General features: G+C 40.6%; 1 protein-coding gene across 4 annotated transcripts in view; it reads left to right on the top strand.

Moving 5' to 3' along the window:
- Window positions 1-18,569, top strand: part of Lclat1 (lysocardiolipin acyltransferase 1) — a 129,135-nt gene that overhangs the window by 4,902 nt on the left and 105,664 nt on the right. The window contains exon 1 of one of the 4 annotated variants that reach the window (XM_032908944.1): window positions 11,582-11,680. The exons of the other annotated variants lie outside the window; for them this stretch is intronic. The gene's annotated coding sequence lies outside the window, so the exon portion shown is untranslated. Of the gene's footprint in view, window positions 1-11,581; window positions 11,681-18,569 lie in introns of those variants that run through there. 4 annotated transcript variants of the gene reach the window in all.

Below are 18,569 nucleotides of genomic sequence, written 5' to 3'. Positions count from 1 at the left end.
TAGTTTGATTGATTGATATGGAAGAGCCCGGCCTTTGAAGGGCAGTGCTACCCTGGACGATGGTTCTGAGTTGTGTAAGAAAGCAGGCTGAGCCGCCACGGGAGCAGGCAAGTAAGCAGCACTCATGTTTCTATGTCCTCAAGTTCTTGTCCTCAGATTCCTGCCTTGAGTTTCTGCCCTGACTTTCAAAACTCAGTGATAAGCTGTGACAGAGCCTTGAAAATTGAAATAAACCCTTTCTTCCCTCATTGCTTTTGGTAATGGTGTTTTATCACAGCAGTAGAAATTCAAACTAAGACATGGAGTAATAGGACTCTTTTAGAACTCTGTTCTACTTGCTTGATTAATTAATTAATTAATCAATTTTTTTAGACAAGGTCTCTAGCTCAGGCTGGCCTGGAACTTGCTGTGTAGCTGGCTTCAAATACAAAGTTATCCTCCTGCCTCAGTTTATCATGTCCTGGGATTACAGACTAAGATGAGGTTCCATGCCTTGTTATGTTCTTGAGAGGTAGCCTTCGTGACAGAGGATCAGTTGAAGAGCATTTCATAATGCAGACCTGGTGCGTGGACTGTGCATAAGCGGCTGCAGAGCTGAGTTCACAATCCATAAGCTTTGAAATCAGAAAAGAATATGGATTGGGTGTGAAGAGCAGGACTATGTGAGAGGCAGAGGCAGGGCCAGAGGCGCAGAGAGGCAGAGAGAGGCGCAGAGAGGCAGAGGTCCTCTACAGAACAATTGTATACTTTGTAATTAATGGTTGGGATTGGAGGTACTGTTGACTGACTAAAAGGAAGGGCTAGCTGGATTCTTTGTAATGGTTCCAAGGGAGTGAAAAGAATCATATAAGATACTTTCTTTTGGAAAAACTGAATCCTTCTGGGAGAATGGGTATTAGAATGGTTTTCTTATATTAGGCTTTTCTTGTTGTTTTGAGACCAGGTGTCATGTAGCCCAGGTTGGTTCTTGATTCTCTATGTAGGTAAAGCTGATCTTTTTTCTTTTTTTTTAATTGGATTTTTAAAATTTATTTACATTTCAAATGTTATCCTCTTTTCTGGTTTCCCATCCATAAACCCCCTATTCTGTCCCCCCTCCCCCTTCTTCTATGAGAGTTTCAGCACCCATCCACCCACCCTTTTCGGTCTCCCCTCCCTGACATTCCCTATTCTGGGGGTGGAGCCTTGGCAGTACCAAGGGCTTCTCCTGCCTCTGGTGCCCAACAAGGTCATCCCCTGCTACATATGCAGCTGGAGCCATGGGTCTGTCCGTGTGTACTCTTTGGATGGTGGTTTAGTCCCTGGGAGCTCTGGTTGGTTGGTATTGTTGTTCTTATGGGGTTGTAAATCCCTTCAGCTCCTTCAATCCTTTCTCTAACTCCTCCAATGGGGACCTTATTCTCAATTTGATGGTTGACTATGAGAACCTCTGTATTTGTCATGCTCTGGCAGAGCCTCTCAGAAGACAGCTGTATCAGACACTTGCCAGCATGCACCTCTTGGCTTCCCCAATAGTAAATGGGTTTGGTGGCTTTATGTATATGGGCTGGATCCCCAGGTGGAGCAGTCTCTGAATGGCCTTTCCTTCAGTCCCTGCTCCAAACTTTGTCTCCATTTCTCCTCCTGTGAATATTTTTTGTTCCCCTTCTAAGAAGGACTGAAGCATCCTCACTTCGGTTGTCTTTCTTCTTGAGCTTCATGTGGTCTGTGGATCGTATCTTGGATATTCCAAGCTTTTGGGCTAATACCCACTTATCAGTGAGTACATACCACGTGTTTTTTTGTGATTGGGTTACCTCACTCAGGATGACATTTTCTAGCTCCACCCATCTGCCTAAGAATTTCATGGAGTCATTGTTTTTAATAGCTGGATAGTATTCCATTGTGTAGATGTACCACATTTTCTGTATCCATTTCTCTGTTGAAGAGCATCTGGGTACTTTCCAGCTTCTGGCTATTATAAAAAAGGCTGCTATGAACATAGTGGAGTGTGTGTTCTTGTTATATGTTGGAGCATCTTTTGGTTATATGTCCAGGAGTGGTATAGCTGGGTCCTTAGGTAGCACTATGTCCAATTTTCTGAGGAACCGCTAGACTGATTTTCAGACTGGTTGTACCAGCTTGCAATCCCAACAACAATGGAAGAGTGTTCCTCTTTTTCCACATCTTGTCAGCATTTGTTGTCACCTGAATTTTTGATTTTAGCCATTCTGAGTGGTGTGAGGTGGAATCTCAGGGTTGTTTTGATTTGCATTTCCCTGATGACTAAGGATGTTGAACATTTCTTTAGGTGCTTCTCAGCCATTCGATATGGATATTTCTCAGTTGAGAATTTAGCTCAGTGGTAGAGCGTGCTTGCCTAAAAAAAAAAAAAGAAAGAAAAGAATTCTTTGTTTAGATATGTACCCCATTTTTTAATAGGGTTATTTGATTCTCTGGAGTCTAACTTCTTGAGTTCTTTGTATATATTGGATCTTAGCTCTCTATTGGATGCAGGATTGGTAAAGATCTTTTCCCAACCTGTTGGTTGCTGTTTTGTCCTAATGACAGTGTCCTTTTGCCTTACAGGAGCTTTGCAATTTTATGAGGTCCCATTTGTCTATTGTTGATCTTAGAGCATAAGCCATTGGTGTTCTGTTCAGAATATTTTTCCCTGTGCCCATATGTTTGAGATTCTTCTCCACTTTTTCTTCTATTAGTTTGAGTGTATCTGGTTTTATGTGGAGGTCCTTGATCCACTTGGACTTAAGCTTTGTACAGGGTGATAAGCATGGATCGATATGCATTCTTCTGCATACTGACCTCCAGTTGAACCAGCACCATTTGCTGAAAATGCTATCTTTTTTCCATTGGATAGTTTTGGCTCCTTTGTCAAAAATCAAATGACCATAGGTGTGTGGGTTCAATTCTGGGTCTCCAATTCTATTCCATTGATCTACCTGCCTGTCTCTGTACCAACCATACAGTTTTTTATCACTATTGCTTTGTAATACAGCTTGAGATCAGGGATGGTAATTTCCCAGAAATTATTTTATTTATTGTTGAGGATAGTTTTAGCTGTCCTGGGTTTTTTGTTATTCCAAATGAATTTGTAAATTGCTCTTTTCTAAGTCTGTGAAGAATCCCTTTTGGCAAAATGGCCATTTTCACAATATTAATCCTGCCAATCCATCAGCATGGGAGATCTTTCCACCTTCTGAGATCGTCTTCAATTTCTTTCTTCAGAGACTTGAAGTTCTTGTCATACAGATCTTTTACTTGCTTGGTTAGAGTCACACCGAGGTATTTTATGTTATTTATGACTATTGTGAAGGGTGTCCTTTCTGTAATTTCTTTTTCAGCCTGTTTATCCTTTGGGTAGAGGAAAGCTACTGATTTGTTTGAGTTAATTTTATATCCAGCCACTTTGCTGAAGTTGTTTATCAGGTTTAAGAGTTCTCTGGAATTTCTAGGGTCACTTAAGTATACTATTAAATTGTCTGCAAATAGTAACATTTTGACTTCTTCCCTTCCAATTCATATCCCTTTGACGACCTCCTTTGTTGTCTGATTGCTCTGGCTGGGACTTCAAGTACTATATTGAATAGGTAGAGAGAGAGTGGGCAGCCTTGTCTAGTCCCTGATTTTAGTGGGATTGCTTCAAGTTTCTCTCCATTTAGTTTAATGTTAGCTACTTGTTTGCTGTATATTGCTTTTACTATGGGCCTTGAATTCCTGATCTTTCCAGGACTTTTAGCATGAAGGGGTGTTGAATCTTGTGAAATGCTTTCTCAGCATCTAATGGGATGATCTTGTGTTTTTTTCCTTTGAGGTTGTTTATATAGTGGATTACGTTGATGGATTTCTGTATATTGAACCATCCCTGGATACCTCAGATGATGCCTACTTGATCATGATGGGTGATTGTTTCGATATGTTCTTGGATTTGGCTTGTGAGAATTTTATTGAGTATTTTTGCATCAATATTTATAAGGGAAATTGGTCTGAAGTTCTCTTTCTTTGTTGGGTCTTTGTGTGGTTTAGGTATAAGCGTAATTGTGGCTTCATAGAAGGAATTGGATAATGTTCCTTCTGTATCTATTTTGTGGAACGATTTGCACAGTATTGGTATTAGCTTCTGTGAAGGTTTGATAGAATTATGCACTAAATCTGTCTGTTCCTGGGTGTTTTTTGATTGAGAGACTTTTAATGACTGCTTCTATTTTTTTAGGAGTTATGGGACCATTTAGATTGCTTATCTGATCTGATCTTGATTTAACTTTGGTACCTGGTTTCTGTCTAGAAAATTGTCCATTTCATCCAGATTTTTCAGTTTTGGTGAATATAGGCTTTTGTAGTAGGATCTGATGATTTTTTGAATTTTCTCAGTTTCTGTTGTTATGTCTCCCTTTTCTTTTCTGAAGCTGATCTTTTTTTTTTTTTTCTTCCTGGTATAAAGGAGGTTTATTGGGAGCAAGGGAGAGGAGTGAGTGATGTGCTTATAAAAAGATAAAGAGAAGCGGGTATATGTTCTATGGATGTGTAGTCAGGTATGGCGGAAGAGGGTGCCTCGGCGGGCCCATGCTGAGGCATCCCTTTCCCCGAGGGACCAGCTACAAGATGGTATAGTATAGAATAGAGTTTATTTAGGGCATGGGGAGGGGAGTCAGGACTGTAGTAGAGGCAAAGCAAGGCAAACAGAGAGAGAGAGAGAGAGAGAGAGAGAGAGAGAGAGAGAGAGAGAGAAAAGGAGAGGCTGGCCATGAGCACGTGGAGAGGGAGGGAGAAAGGGAATGGGGAGAGAGCGGGAGCAGGAAAGGGAGAACAAGAGAGGAGCAAGAGCCTGAAGCTGATCTTAATCCTTGCTCTCTTAGCCTTCAGCTCTCAATGATGGCGTTCTAGACACACAGTTCCACCCCATTTTACTTTGATCTGTTAGCCTTCAGCTCTCAATGATGGTATTCTAGACACACAGTTCCACCCCACTTTACTTTGGGTATGTATATATTTGCATAAAAGTGATTTTAATGTGAAAGCGATCACTGATGAAATTAGCTGGTTGTCAATAGATCATGAAAATGTTTATAGCATTAGAATAACTCAGTTTTTACAACCAAACACATTGCAGGGCGGTGGACTCAGGGTGAAAGTGGGAACTTGCTACAGTTGTAGGATTTCATTTAGTTTGAATATGTTGTAGAAGCTTTCAAATCTCAAACACAAATCAGCACTCATAATTAGAGTAGCCAGCTTTATTCAAAGGACTAAGAAACCAGTGACCTTAAAAAAACAATGACCTTCAAAGTGATTCATGTTTGCCTTAGGTTTCTTTATAATCTCAAGTCACTCAGAGAGTGAAGAGCAAAATAGAGACAGGAAGAAGCTATTTGTAATGAGACACTACTGTACACCTTCCAGAATGGCTAAATATAAAAGATGATCCCTGCTGGGGGTGTGGATGCAGACCAGCCAGAACTCGTACATTCGCAGGAATGTAAAATGGCACTTAGTCACTTTGACATGCTGAGGCCTTGTCCACTCGCACCTGTGACCCAGCTGCTCAGTCCTAGCTATACTCATGAGAAACTAATGCACTATTAAAAATCACATAAAAGAATGTTCATGATATCTTCATAATAACCACAAAGGTATAACAGCAGAATAGCTTAATAAATTGTAATATATTTTAAAAAATGAAGCATTGCAAAAGCAATAGAAGTCTTTAGGGATCTCATAGGCATCAGGAGGCACACAAGAGTTGTGCCACATTGAAAAACACGTACAACTGTGTACAACTGTGGAGGATGGAAGTCAGAGCAGTGACTATTCCAGGTTGTCGATCATAGTGGCAGGGAATGGACATGTTGGAAAGCCTCTGTGTATTGTAAGTGTGTAAAGGCACACATGAGAATTCCATCCACTTCAATTTCACAGATCTATTTATCCATTCCCTGCATAAGGAGCTTATGACAATTTGTGTCTCCTGGGGGAGGAAGACTCACTTTTCTTTGGGGTTGAGAGCATTGGTAGGTTGACCATGTTCTGGTGCATTACCCCACACCTGTGTGTCTACAGGCAATAGTAATCATATTCAGTGTGTTATTAAAAAGGGCGCACAGGGACATAAAGGAAGTGAAGAAAGAGTGAAAGTGAATTTGATCAAAATATGTTTTATATATATATGTATATATATATGTGTATATATGTGTATATATATATATATATAAAACATGTTTTGAAAAATTTAAATAAGAATATTGTGTGTGTTGGATAGTTTTATGTCAACTTGGCACAATAAGTGGCCCCTGAGGAAAGGGAACCTCAGTTAAGAAAATGCTTCCATTAGATGGGATTGTAGGCAAGCCTGTAGGGCATGTATGTGCACGCATGTGTGTGTATGTGTGTATATGTACTATATAAAACACATATGTGTATACACACACACATGTGTCAGGATGAGTTAATTTTGATTGGACAGCTTAATTGGGGTAGCCACAAGGGGGCTTTTGTTTGCTGGACTTCAATACTTTGATAGCTGGACCTTGATAGTCAGCCTCAGGAGGAAGTGGTCCAATAGGGGAACTGACCTTGGTGGCCAGCTTTGGGGGATGGGCGGAGGGCAAGATCTGCCAGGCCCATATTTGCCATGTTGAGCCCCTCATAGTGCTGTGTTAGTTTATATTGTTTGGCAGTTTGGAATTTGGAATCACTTAGAAGACAAGACGCCATGCATGAATTTAGAGATCACCTAGATTAGGTAATTGAGAAGGGAAGATCTGCTTTAACTGGGCAGCTCTGTCCCACATTGGCTGAGATTCTGTATTTAATGAAAAAGGAGAAAGTGGGCTGAGCATGCTCTCTGCTTCCTGACTGTGGATGCAAGGAAACCAGCTCTCTCACTCTTCTGCATCCATGATTTGTCTGCAGTAATACAGTGGACCGTGAGTCCAAACAAACCCAGCCTCTCAGAGCAGCTCTGTTAGCTTAGCAGTGAGAAAATTAATTAATACGATACTTCCTGTGTCTTCTGTACTAGTGTATACAGATGCTCTTAGGATTGTTTTCTTTGTGGTAGACTGTAGTCTCTAGTGAAAATTGGAGTATGTAAAGTTAGGGAGCGTGCTGGCTAATTTTAGGTCAGCTGGACACAAGCTAGAATTATCTGAAAGGAAGACATCTCAGTTGAGAAATTGACTCCCATTTGATCCAGCCATAAAGCATTTATTTTAGTGACTGATGGGAAAGGGCTCAGCCCATTGTGGGTGGGGCTGTCCCTGGGCTGGTGGTTCTGGGTTCCATTTGAAAACAAGCTGAGCAAAAGCCATAAGGAGCAAGTCAGCAAGCAGCACACCTCCATGGTCTCTGCATCAGCTCCTGCCTCCAGGTTCCTGCCCCGTTTGAGTTCCAGTCCTGCTTCCTTTGGTGATGAACAGTGTTGTGGAAGTGTAAGTCAGATAAACTCTTTTTTTCCCCAACTTGCATTTTGGTCATAGTGTTTTGTTAACAGCAATAGAAAAGAAACTCTTACTAAGACAGGGAGAAAAGATGGAAATTGGGGGTAGTTGAAGTAGTTTTTTTTTTAAAGCTTGCCCCCTTGGAGTCAGGGTTTGTCTCCATAGCCAAACCTAACTGTGTGTTAATGCTAAGTGGAGCAGGCTGGTCTTGAGTTCCTGACCTCCCGGGTCCACTGCTGAGTGCTGAGATTGTGGACAGCACTGCTTGTCCAGCCTGCGCTCTGTGATTGCGTGCCTGCTTTAACTCAATGTAAGCTAAAAGTGTACAGCATTCTTGTGGCTTTATCTTTTAGGGATTGATTGAACAAAATTATTTCCTGTACTACAAATTATGCCAAGGGCTTGTGAATATCCATAGAGTATGATTTCCTGTGACTGCTTAGGGCTATTCTTTCTATGAGTAGGATTATTAAATGAGATCTCCCTTTGACCTTTTCATATGATATTACAATTGTCTTTGCATTTATTGAAAGACTTCAAGCTTCATAATGTAATTTTGAAATTTAGCAAAAAGATGTTATTTCCCTTTTCCCTCCCTCCTGTCTCTGTCTCTCTGCATAGGGTCTCTCTGTAGCTGGGCTGGCTTTTGACCCAGGTGCTTCATCCTTGCTTGGTGCTGAGAGTATGTTGTGGGCCACCACGTTGGCCTAAAACTCAAGTTGTTCATTCAAGCCAGTTGATTCAAAAAAAGGTGTTTTGTTCTCTAGTATTAGGCGTGGAGAAGAGAAACAGGGCGGAAGTACTTGACAGTGGCAGGCCGTGCCAGATGGCCTTTCTCACTAGCTTCATGTATGCTAGTGATAGAACCAGCGTGGCGTGGCTTCCATTCCCTCCTAAGACTACACAGACCAGAAGCCGGTTTAGCTTCTCTTTGTTACTGGGACAAGATGTTCTTGTCTTTGGAAGGGACTGATCTTCATTGGAACTGAATCTTATTGGAGTCAGTTAGTCCCAAAGTACTATTTATTCCCTTTTGAATCTAGAATTTCATCAAGTCTCAGAAAAAGGGGAGTCTTAATATTCTTACTTTAAATTAGGAACTCTTAAATGTCTGACTTTGTCTTTTGGGGCTATTCTTAAACCTTTTAAGGGTCTTTCCACCCATGGGCACTTGTGTATTACTAGGAGGTTGATAGTTTCCTATAGCCACTGTAATAAACTAATACAAACATGGTGGCTACTTTCTCAGAGTCTGAAATGTTAGTCAGTCAAGGTCAAGAGAAGCAAAGCCGTGGCACCACAAAGGATAGTTGCTCTTGGCCTCACAACCTGTGGCAGCTGCTATATGTATTTAGGCCCTTCCTCAATATTTCAAAATAACCAGCCATATTTATAGTCTTTTTTCCTTTTCTTTCTATATAACATTTGTAGCTTTCAGAGGTTAGGATGTACTGTGTGCATATATCTTAAATTAGCATATATTGTATAAAGTAATGAATTTGATTTTGACATTTTCATACATGTTCTGTGAGTTACTTTTCATGGTGTACAAAACAGCTTACAGAAGCAGGTTAAAGAGGGGTGTACTGTGGCTCAGTCACAGTGCACAATTCGTCCTGGTACAGAAGGCAGGTGACAAAGTGTGAGCAGCTGCCACATTGTGTCAGTCCTGACAGAGACTCTTCATCCTCTTCATTCAGTTCAGCACTCCGGCCCATAGGATGATGCTGCCTGTGGGTGGGACTCCCCGCCTCAGTTAGCCCAGTCTAGGTAATCTAGAGACATGTCCAAGCCGGTCTCCTAGGTGAGTCTAGATCTGTTAGGTTAACAATATTAACTAGTCATCGGTTGGCTGTTTTCACAGTATAAATCTGCCCATTTGCAAACAGGAACTCTTTTTACTTTTTAGTGTCTTCAGTATTTCTTTAGTGTTTTATGATTTCTATGGTAGAGGCCTTTTGTGTCTGAGTAGGTTTATGCTTAGAATAGTTTCTCCTTGGAGACTATTGTGAGTGGGATTATTTTCCTGATTGCTTTCTCACTGAGTTGTTTTCAGTTTTTGTTTTTAATTTTTTGAGACAGGGTTTCTCTGTGTAGCCTTGGCTGTCCTGGAACTCACTCTATAGACCAAGCTGGCCTCGAACTCAGAGGTCTTCGTGCCTCTTCTTCCCAAGTGCTGGGACTAAAGGTGTGTGTGCCCCAGCCCATGAGTTTTTGTGGTGCTGTAACAAGCTATGGATCCTTGTATAATTTTGTATATTGCTATTTTGCTGGAAAGGTTCTAGACTTATGGATCATGTTTTTAGGGTCTCTCAGTTATAAAATCATATCTGTAGGAAGGAATAATTCAATTTATTTTGTATTTGCGTTGCCTGTGTTTCTCTTTCTTGCCTCATTTGTCTGGCTGTAACTGCAAACACTGGGCTGAATAAAAGTGGTGAGTATACTTACAGGATGTGAATATGCTTTGAAAGTCATTTAGCCTGCAGAAGTAATATCTGTTAATTCGTGTTTATAAGTAGAGAAAGAACATTAATTGCCTAAAATTACAAGATCTGAAAATGTTTGTTGCTCTTTTTTCCTAGCCACTTCCTTTTAGAAACTAGTCACGTGCAGAGCCAGGTATTGTGATATGTGTCGGTGGTTCTAGCACTTGGGGGCCGAGGCAGGAGGATTGGTGATTTGAAGCTAGTCTGGACGACATAGTGAATTCCCATTCACTCTGGGCTACATGATGAGACTTGTTCAAAACCCAAAAGATACAACCCGACCAAGATGGAGAGCAGCAGTGCCACACGGCTGTGGTTGTGTTGCTCTGAAGGACACAGATACCAGTCTGTCTCCTGTTTCTACAGTTTTGTCAACAAGGAGTGCTTTGGTAGTGGATTTAAACAGCATTCAGGGTGTGGGATTTGGCTTTTGTTTACCACCATTTGCCATAATTCCCCTAGATTCATTGTAGTTATTGCCTGAGTTTTTTCTTTTCTCCTCCTCAGCACTCCTCCTTCAGATGGATGTGCACACTGAAGGGCATCTGTGGTATTTCTAGCGTTTGACTCTTACAAACAAGCTGCTATGAACATTTGTGTATATGTTGTTATGCGGATGTAAATTTTCACTTCACTAGAGTAAATACCCAGCAGGGGAGTTGCTGGGCCATATGGAGGTTGTATAGATGTATGGGTTTATTTATGAGCCCTCAGCTCTGTTCCCTGGCCCTGTTCTTTTTTTCTTTTCTTTTCTAATGTCAGTAAACACTATCTTCATTGCTGTTACTTTGTACTGAATTTTGAAAACAAATGCAAATCCTATTCTTTAAAAATAATTTTTTATTCTATTTATTTTAAAGTACTTGTGCGTGTGTGCGTGCGTGCGTGTGTGCAGATCAGAGAACAACTTTCAGGAGTTGGTTTTGACCTCATGTGTGTCCCTGGAGTCAAACTAAGGCTGTCAGGCTGACCGTCTGGTATCTTTCTCTTGCATTTCCTCTTTTCTCCTTCTCCCCCCCACCCTATCTCTATATTTGTAGCCCAGGCTAACCTAGAACTCACTTAGAACTCACTATATAACCCAGACTGGCCTTGAACTCATGGTTATCTTGCCTCAGGTTCCCAGTGCTGGGATTACATCATGGCCTGCCCTATCTGGTCAGTTTTGAATGGCTTTTTCATTGACGTGATATTTTAGGGTTTGTACATGCAGTGTCTCTTACTTTGCTGTTGTTGTGACAAAACAGCAGGACCATAGTAAGTTATGCAGAAGACATTAATGAGGCTTACAGTCTCAGAGCGTTCAGAGTCCATGATGGCAGGGCAAAGGCCAGGGTGACATGAGCAGCTGAGCGTTCACATCATGATCTGGAAGCAGGAAACAAAGAGAACATGCTGGGAACAGTGTAGTCTTTTGAAACCTTAAAGCCTACCCCCTTAGTGAGACATCTTCTCTAATGAGGCCATACCTTCTAACCCTTCCCAAACAGTTGGGAGACCACGTTTCAAATACATGAGCCTGTAGAGGACATTCTCACATCACCACACCTGGTACAGTGTTAACAGTATTTAGTTCTTTCTATTGCCAAACCATTTTTTGTGTGGATAGTATCACATTATTGTTGTTGTTGTTATTTTAGTTTTTGAGATAGTGTCTCACTATGTCGCCTTGATTGACCTGGAACTCATTATGCAAAGAAGACTGGCCTCAGATACATAGATCTACCTGTCTCTGCCCTCTGAGTGCTGGTACTGAAGGTAAGTGTCACCACACCCAGACTGCCACATTCTTTTACTCCATTCATCAGCTGGTGGATTCCAAGTTGATTAGCGCGTAGTGGCTATTAGAAATAATGCTGCTGTGAACATTCATATTCTAGCTTTGCATAGGTTTTTTTTTTTTTTTAAAGATTTATTTATTTATTTTACGTACAGCATTCTGCCTGCATATGTGACTGTAGGCCAGAAGAGGGCACCAGATCTCATTACAGATGGTTGTCAGCCACCATGTGGTTGCTGGGAATTGAACTCATGACCTCTGGAAGAGCAGTCAGTGCTCTTAACCGCTGAGCCATCTCTCCAGCCCCTTTGCATAGGTTTTTGTTTTCATTTTTCTTTTGTATACTTAGGGCTAGAATTGTTGGCTCACAGGATAATAGTGCTTGAGCTTTTGAATAACTCCTAGACTGTTTTCTAAACTGGCTGTATGAGTTTACCATCCTGCCGCAGTGTGGCCAGGTCTGTTCCTTGGCGTCAGCACTCGTTCCTATTTGCTTTTTTGTTATATCTGTCCTAGAGAAGTTAAATGATCCTAGTGGCTGAAAGGTGTTGTCCCGTTACGGTTTGATATGTATTTTTTGATGGCAAATTAATATCAGTCATATTTTTCTATGTGTATTTGCATATGTGTGTTTTCCCTGGTGAAATGTTATTCATATATTTCTCTTATAGCAGATTTATTGTTTTTGATTATGAGTATGTGTATGGTCTTTGCGCATGTGCTGATGCCTGCAGAGGCCAGAGGTGTTGGAGTCCCTTGTAAGGGTGCTGGCCTCTCCTTGTAAGGTACTTGGCATGGGTTGTCTCTAGGGTCGTCTGCAAGAACACTTCCTCGCCTCTGGCGCATCCCTCCAGCCTTGCCTTTGTCTTGGTTAATTGGGTTATTGCCTGTTATCAGCTGCAGGAGTTCTTTATTTGCAATGTCAGAGGGTTGTGTACCTTATCAGAGGTTTGCTTTATGAAAGCTTTATTTTGTAGATTGATTTTTCGTGTGAACTATAGTTGATTTTGTAGAAGTATTTATCTAGTGTGCATAACTCATTTAGTTCTAGGAGGTTGTAAGGGTGATAAGTGTTTCTTCTGTACCAGTCATACCTTCTGCAAACTGGACATTCTGTTCTCTTCTCTGGATGGCATCTCTCAGTGTCTCCTGTTGTCCTGTTGGCTGACACTTCAGTGCTAAGGGTGGCTATTGTACTTGTCTTGTTTCTTTGGTAATGTGGGTGGGGAGGGGGCTCATTATGTTTTTGGTTTAAAATATTTGCTGTAGGGTGTTTTTTCTAATTGCTTACCGTCTTATCATTCTTCTAGTTTTCCTTTTTTTTTTGAGAACTTAGTTTGCCAGTGGATGTTTTTCAGACTTTTTCCCTTCATTTTGAGAATGCCTCACAAGAACCATCTAGGGTAGGCAGATTTATTTATCTTGGCTCCTGGCTTCAGAGGTTTCAGTTCATGGAGTCTGCTTCCATGTGTCTGGGCCTGTGGTGTGCAGTGCATCGTGATGGAAGGGTGGATGAAGCAGAGCTCCTCAGCTTATAGTGGTGAAAAAGTAGGGGGAGAAAATGGCTCCCTCTCCTGGAACAGGAGTGAGCTTTCTCCTGTTCACCTTTCATTCCAAATAGGCACTCAGCCCATGGGATGGTCCTGCCCACAATCAGGGCAATCTTTACCTGGTAGTCAGTTCTTGTAGGTCTATTCTTGTAGACATGACTAGAGGTGGGTTATGGATCTCCTAGTTACTTCTGTTACACTGACAGTAATATGCATGGTCATACCAAGTAATGGATTGTTTTCAAAAGCCACTTTTGTGGTGTCACAAAAGTGTATGTATGTGTGTGTGCTTATTTTTCTTGAACCTATTATTATGTATTGATTGTTGACTATTTAACTAGCTTTGTTCCCTGGATTAAAACAGTTTTTAATATCGTTGAATTCTTTTCTAATGCCTGCTGGGGGGGGGGGGACAGAGAGAGACAATATTGTTTTTCTGGCTTCTGCATTAATGCTTCCAATTCATCATGTGTTTTTAGGAGATCTTGTGTAGAACTAGTTTTAATTCTTTAGTCATTTGATAGAGTTCTGATGAAACGGTCTGGGCTAGATTTTTTTTTTCAGAAGACTTTTAGATCTGAGTTCAGTTTCCATGCTTATTATGGGGGTATTCAAAATTACCCATTTAATTTTGAGTGATTCATGTTACTTGGTGCTTTTGAGGAATTGGCCCATGGACACATAGACAGGATTCCTCATTCCTGCTTAGCAGGTTGAAAGTTCTGGTGTCATGAGGCTGCTTAAATCCAACTGATGTGATAATCGTCTCATTGCTGCTTCCCTTACGGTCTTAGCTGACACCTTGGGGTCAAGGCTGTGGCCTTTACCTACTCTTGGCATCAGAACCTTGACTCTAGAAGTATATCACAGAAGGCAGGTTTTGAGGATTTCTATTCTTGCCCAATGTCTCATAGTTTTTATTGCTGTGATAAAACACCATCAGCAGAAGTAAGCTGGAAAGGGAAGGTTTGTGTTGCTTACAATTCTGTATCATAGTCCATCACTGAGGGAGGTCAGAACAGGAACTCAAGACAGGAACCTGGAGGCAGAAACTGAAGCAGAGACCATGGAGGAGTGCTGCTTACTGGCTTGCTCCAATGGCTTGCTCAGCCTGCTTTCTTACACTATCAGTACACTCTGCTCAGGAATGGTGCCACTGAATGTACTGTGCCCTCCTACACCACTAATTAACCAAAAAAAAAAAAGTCTTACAGGCAATCTGATTGAGGCTTTTTTTTTTTTTTTTACAGTCGAAGTTCCTCTTCTTAAACAACAATAGCTTGTGTCAAGTTGACAAAAACTAACCAGGACATTCTGTGTCCTATTCTTTCTTTCTCTTTGTTCCTATGAAGGGTTGACATGCCCTTTCAGCTTCCTGCTCTTGCTGTGCCGTGCCCTCCTTTCCCTGATAGACCATCCATCCGGAACCATTAGCCAAATAAACTCTTTATTCCTTAAGATGTTTTGTACATGATAGCTTTTAACCCACAGCAACAGAAAAGTACTAGTATAGTATACTATAATACAGTATTCAATACTAATATAGTATTGGATATAGAAATTGGGGTGTGGCGTGATAGACCTGACCACGTTGTTTTATAGAGCAGTGCAGAGAGTGACTCCTCGTGGAGTGGTGGAAGGAAGTGGTATGCCATGATAAATTTCCAGTTGAAAACAATAGCCAGGTCTTAAAAACATATATAGTGTTATTGTAACATAAAACCTTATAACTATCCCTCATACAACTGCAAAAACATTTTAAATTTAGGATATATATTTCTAAAATATATTTATATAACATAAAATATTTATATAATATTTCTATGTAAAATATGTTATATTTATAATTATATGTTATATAGATACATACATTCTACTTATAGACTATAAATACATTTTTAATATATTTATATAACATATAGTATATATAGATAGTACATAAATATATTTATATATTTAAATATATGTATTTAGTATATATGTTCATTCCCTAAGTTCTGCAACTCCAGACAACCCTGAGTAAATACATAAGCCCATAGGTATATGAAGTAAGAGTGGTTTTGTTGGATCCTGATCTTTACCTAGTTTGATTTGACTTTACTCTCAGGCAATGAGTATCAGAGTTAAATAGAATTGTAGGGCATCTGGTGTGTACCCTTCAGGAACTGTGGCAGTGGGCTCTGAGTACATTTCATGTAGCACCTTAGGAAGGTCATGCCTGCTCTTTTCTCCCTGGTCCTTTTGGTAGGAAGGGTGCAGTCATAATTAGTTCAGGGCCACAGAACTAGAGGTCGTTTGTTGGAAGAATTTCCTGTTTTTTGACCACAGACCTCATTTCTTAACCTTTGTGTTGAGCCAACTGCCATTCTTACTTTAGGGATTAAAAACCCTTCTCTGAACTGGCAAGTGTGATCTTTGCACTTACTTGGTTTTGTTTTGAGATGGTCTGATATGGAGCACAGGGCACATGTGTATTTCCATGTGCTGGGGTTACATGAATGGGCCACACAGCTTTGCTATTGCTTTTGAGCTCAGAACTTCAGTTGCTCCCCCATCGCAGGATAATTCCCATACTCTTTATGCAGTCACTTAAGTCCCAAAGTGACTGTACTGCCCAGACTTCGTATGAACTAAATAAACACTTTGTGTTTACAGGGGATGCAGTATGTGGGCTATGCCCCCTTGTAAACTGTAATGAGAGGTCAGGAAAAGGATGTTGGTATAAAAATAGCCTGTACTAACCATGCGAGTGGTTCTGGAGGTCAGAAGAGGAGCATCTGCATGGAGCAATGCTGTCCTGAGGAGACTGTAAGACCTGAAGGCTGTGAGAGCTGGGCTCCGCAGGTGATGCTCTATGCACAGAAGAATGTGAGTGGAAGGAAGAGGTTGGGGTTCAAGCTGAGGAAGGAGGCTGCTGTACCTGACTTCCATGGAGGGCCTTCTCTTGAGTTAGAGTGGCGTCTGGTCTTCAAATGAGTTGAAAAGTTATGCTATGTTTTTGCCAGCTGAATTTTTGCCAGATCTTGCTTCTTGCCCACTGTTTAAACATACTGAGTGCTGTTGTAGGGCCAACCAGCGATAGCATCGGGTGAGTGTGCTAGTCAAAGTTTACTAAGTACAATGCGTAAATATTATTTTGTTTTAACCTTTTATATGTTACCTGAGCTTACCAAAGGAAGCTTTAAATTATAAAAGTTCCAGAACTACTTTTAGTAGTGAAACATTGAAATAAACATGGAAATAGCCAGGCTATAGAAGGTAGTTCTTTAAGTTGGGTAAGTTGTGATAAATATTTTAAAGTCTGTTGTGTGTGAACTCATATGGTTACCATGTGTGAGTCGTTCAGTGGAGTGTGTTGCTGGCACTGTCCCAACTCTCTAGAGCAGAGGTATTTGCTGCTGGTCATTTGCCCTATGTCTTGAAGATATAGTAACTTTAGTTGATTTTTGGTTTGAAAATTAGCTGTGTTATGTAACATACACTATCGGGGGAATAATATATAGAGAACAGTTAAAAGCATAGAGTCTTATGTGTGCTGTGTAATTTTAGCCCTATAGTTCCACAGTTTGTACCCGCTGTTCTCACTAACTTATATTACCACTTCTTTCCCGTATCATGTTTTTCTTTGCTGTTGTTTTACATGACTTCTATTAATACATAGACATCATGTATAGAGTTCGGGAGGATTTTCCTTTGACCAACAATAAAATCATTTACAGTTTGTAAGTTGCTCTTTTGACTGCATTGATGACTTTCTAACTGTAGTGTATTCTTGTGCGTCACAGTTTAACATTGGCCACCCAGCACTCTTTACACGGCTGTTGATCTGTTAATCACTATTAGGTACTTCTCTATTTTCTGTTTTCTGTAGGGTGTGTGTGTGTGTGTGTGTGTGTGTGTGTGTGTGTGTGATATGCACACATATGTGCAGGTGGGAGAGGCTAGAAAAGGACATTTGATCCCTTGGAGCTGGAGTTCCTGTGACTGAGCCACGTGACTTGGGTGTTGGGAACTGAACTTGGGTCTGTACACATTCTTGGAGCAGTCATCCTCTTAATGGTTGAGCTATCTGGCCAGCTCCCATTTCTTTATTGATGGACATTTTACTCTTCTAATGTTCAAGTTCACGTCGGACTCTAGTAAGTTACTTATTCATTTACAAATTTGTTGTTTTGGAACTGAATTCATGGCTTTTCTTCCATTGAGCTATCCCCCAGCCATCTGTGAAGATCTTTACTACATACTTTCTCGGTTTCTTTCTTTTCTTTAATTTTTTTTTTGGTACAGTAGAAATGTGAATGGTATTTTTGGTTATAAATATATATGCACTTTAAAAGTGCCAGCCTCACTGTGTTGCTTTTTAAAGGAGCCCCATCTGTTAATGCCCATAATCATAGGGTGCTTGCCTCTTTCCCTCTGTGCTGACTTCTACTAGATATTATCACTGACAAATAGGAAAAACTAGTAATTGGAAACACATCTCATACTGCCTTAATTAGATTTTTGTATGTATTTTCTCATATGAGACTATTTTGATACCTTGCCCATTTTTCCTATTGTTATATTTTATTCTAATTCTTTAGTGCTTTCATAGTTTACATGTAACTCTTTAATTCATCTGGAATTTATTTTGATTTCATGGAATGAAAACTGCTTGATTCTGGAGGAGATTCAAGGGCTAGTGGGCCTTGAAATTGTCTGGAAAAATTTAGAGGGTAAAAATAAACTTGTTGCCATTGGAAAGTAGTTTGTTTCAGATTTATATAAAACCTTAATATTACCCAGCTCTTTAAATTCTATTTGTAATGGAAGACCCTTCTCTATTACTGTAGCAGAGAGAGAGCTGGGTTCTCTGTGCACGTCAGATGCTTGCTTACAGGGAGTTCAGGACAAACCACATCTGAACTGAGTTGCATCTGCTTCATACAGAAGAGAGAAAACTTGTATTCAGAGTACATCCGTCCTTTGCCATGTGATAGCTTTTTCTATGTCTGATGCAATATTTGAGGTTTAGTGGGATTTGCTTAATGTTCCTGGGGAAGAGGCTTTGTAATCTAAGGTCTGGGGCTAATATGCATTATTTTCTGTGGCACAGGGAGTTATTGATTATTTGAGGCTCTGGAGTAAGATACCAATCTTGAGTTGTGTGGATGGGGCCTACAAGAGATCACCCGCATCCTTAGAAGTGGAAGGTAGAGGGACATAATGCACAGAAGAACAGGGGCAGCGACCACAGAGGCAGAGAGGTTGGAAGGAGATGGTCACAAGTCAAGGAATTTTGGTGGCTGTATGAAGTAAGAGCTCTTCTTGCCAATAT

The sequence above is a fragment of the Rattus rattus genome, chromosome 7 (genome assembly GCF_011064425.1).
Source record: "Rattus rattus isolate New Zealand chromosome 7, Rrattus_CSIRO_v1, whole genome shotgun sequence".
NCBI lineage: Eukaryota > Metazoa > Chordata > Mammalia > Rodentia > Muridae > Rattus > Rattus rattus.
This window is presented reverse-complemented; position numbering and strand designations above follow the sequence as displayed.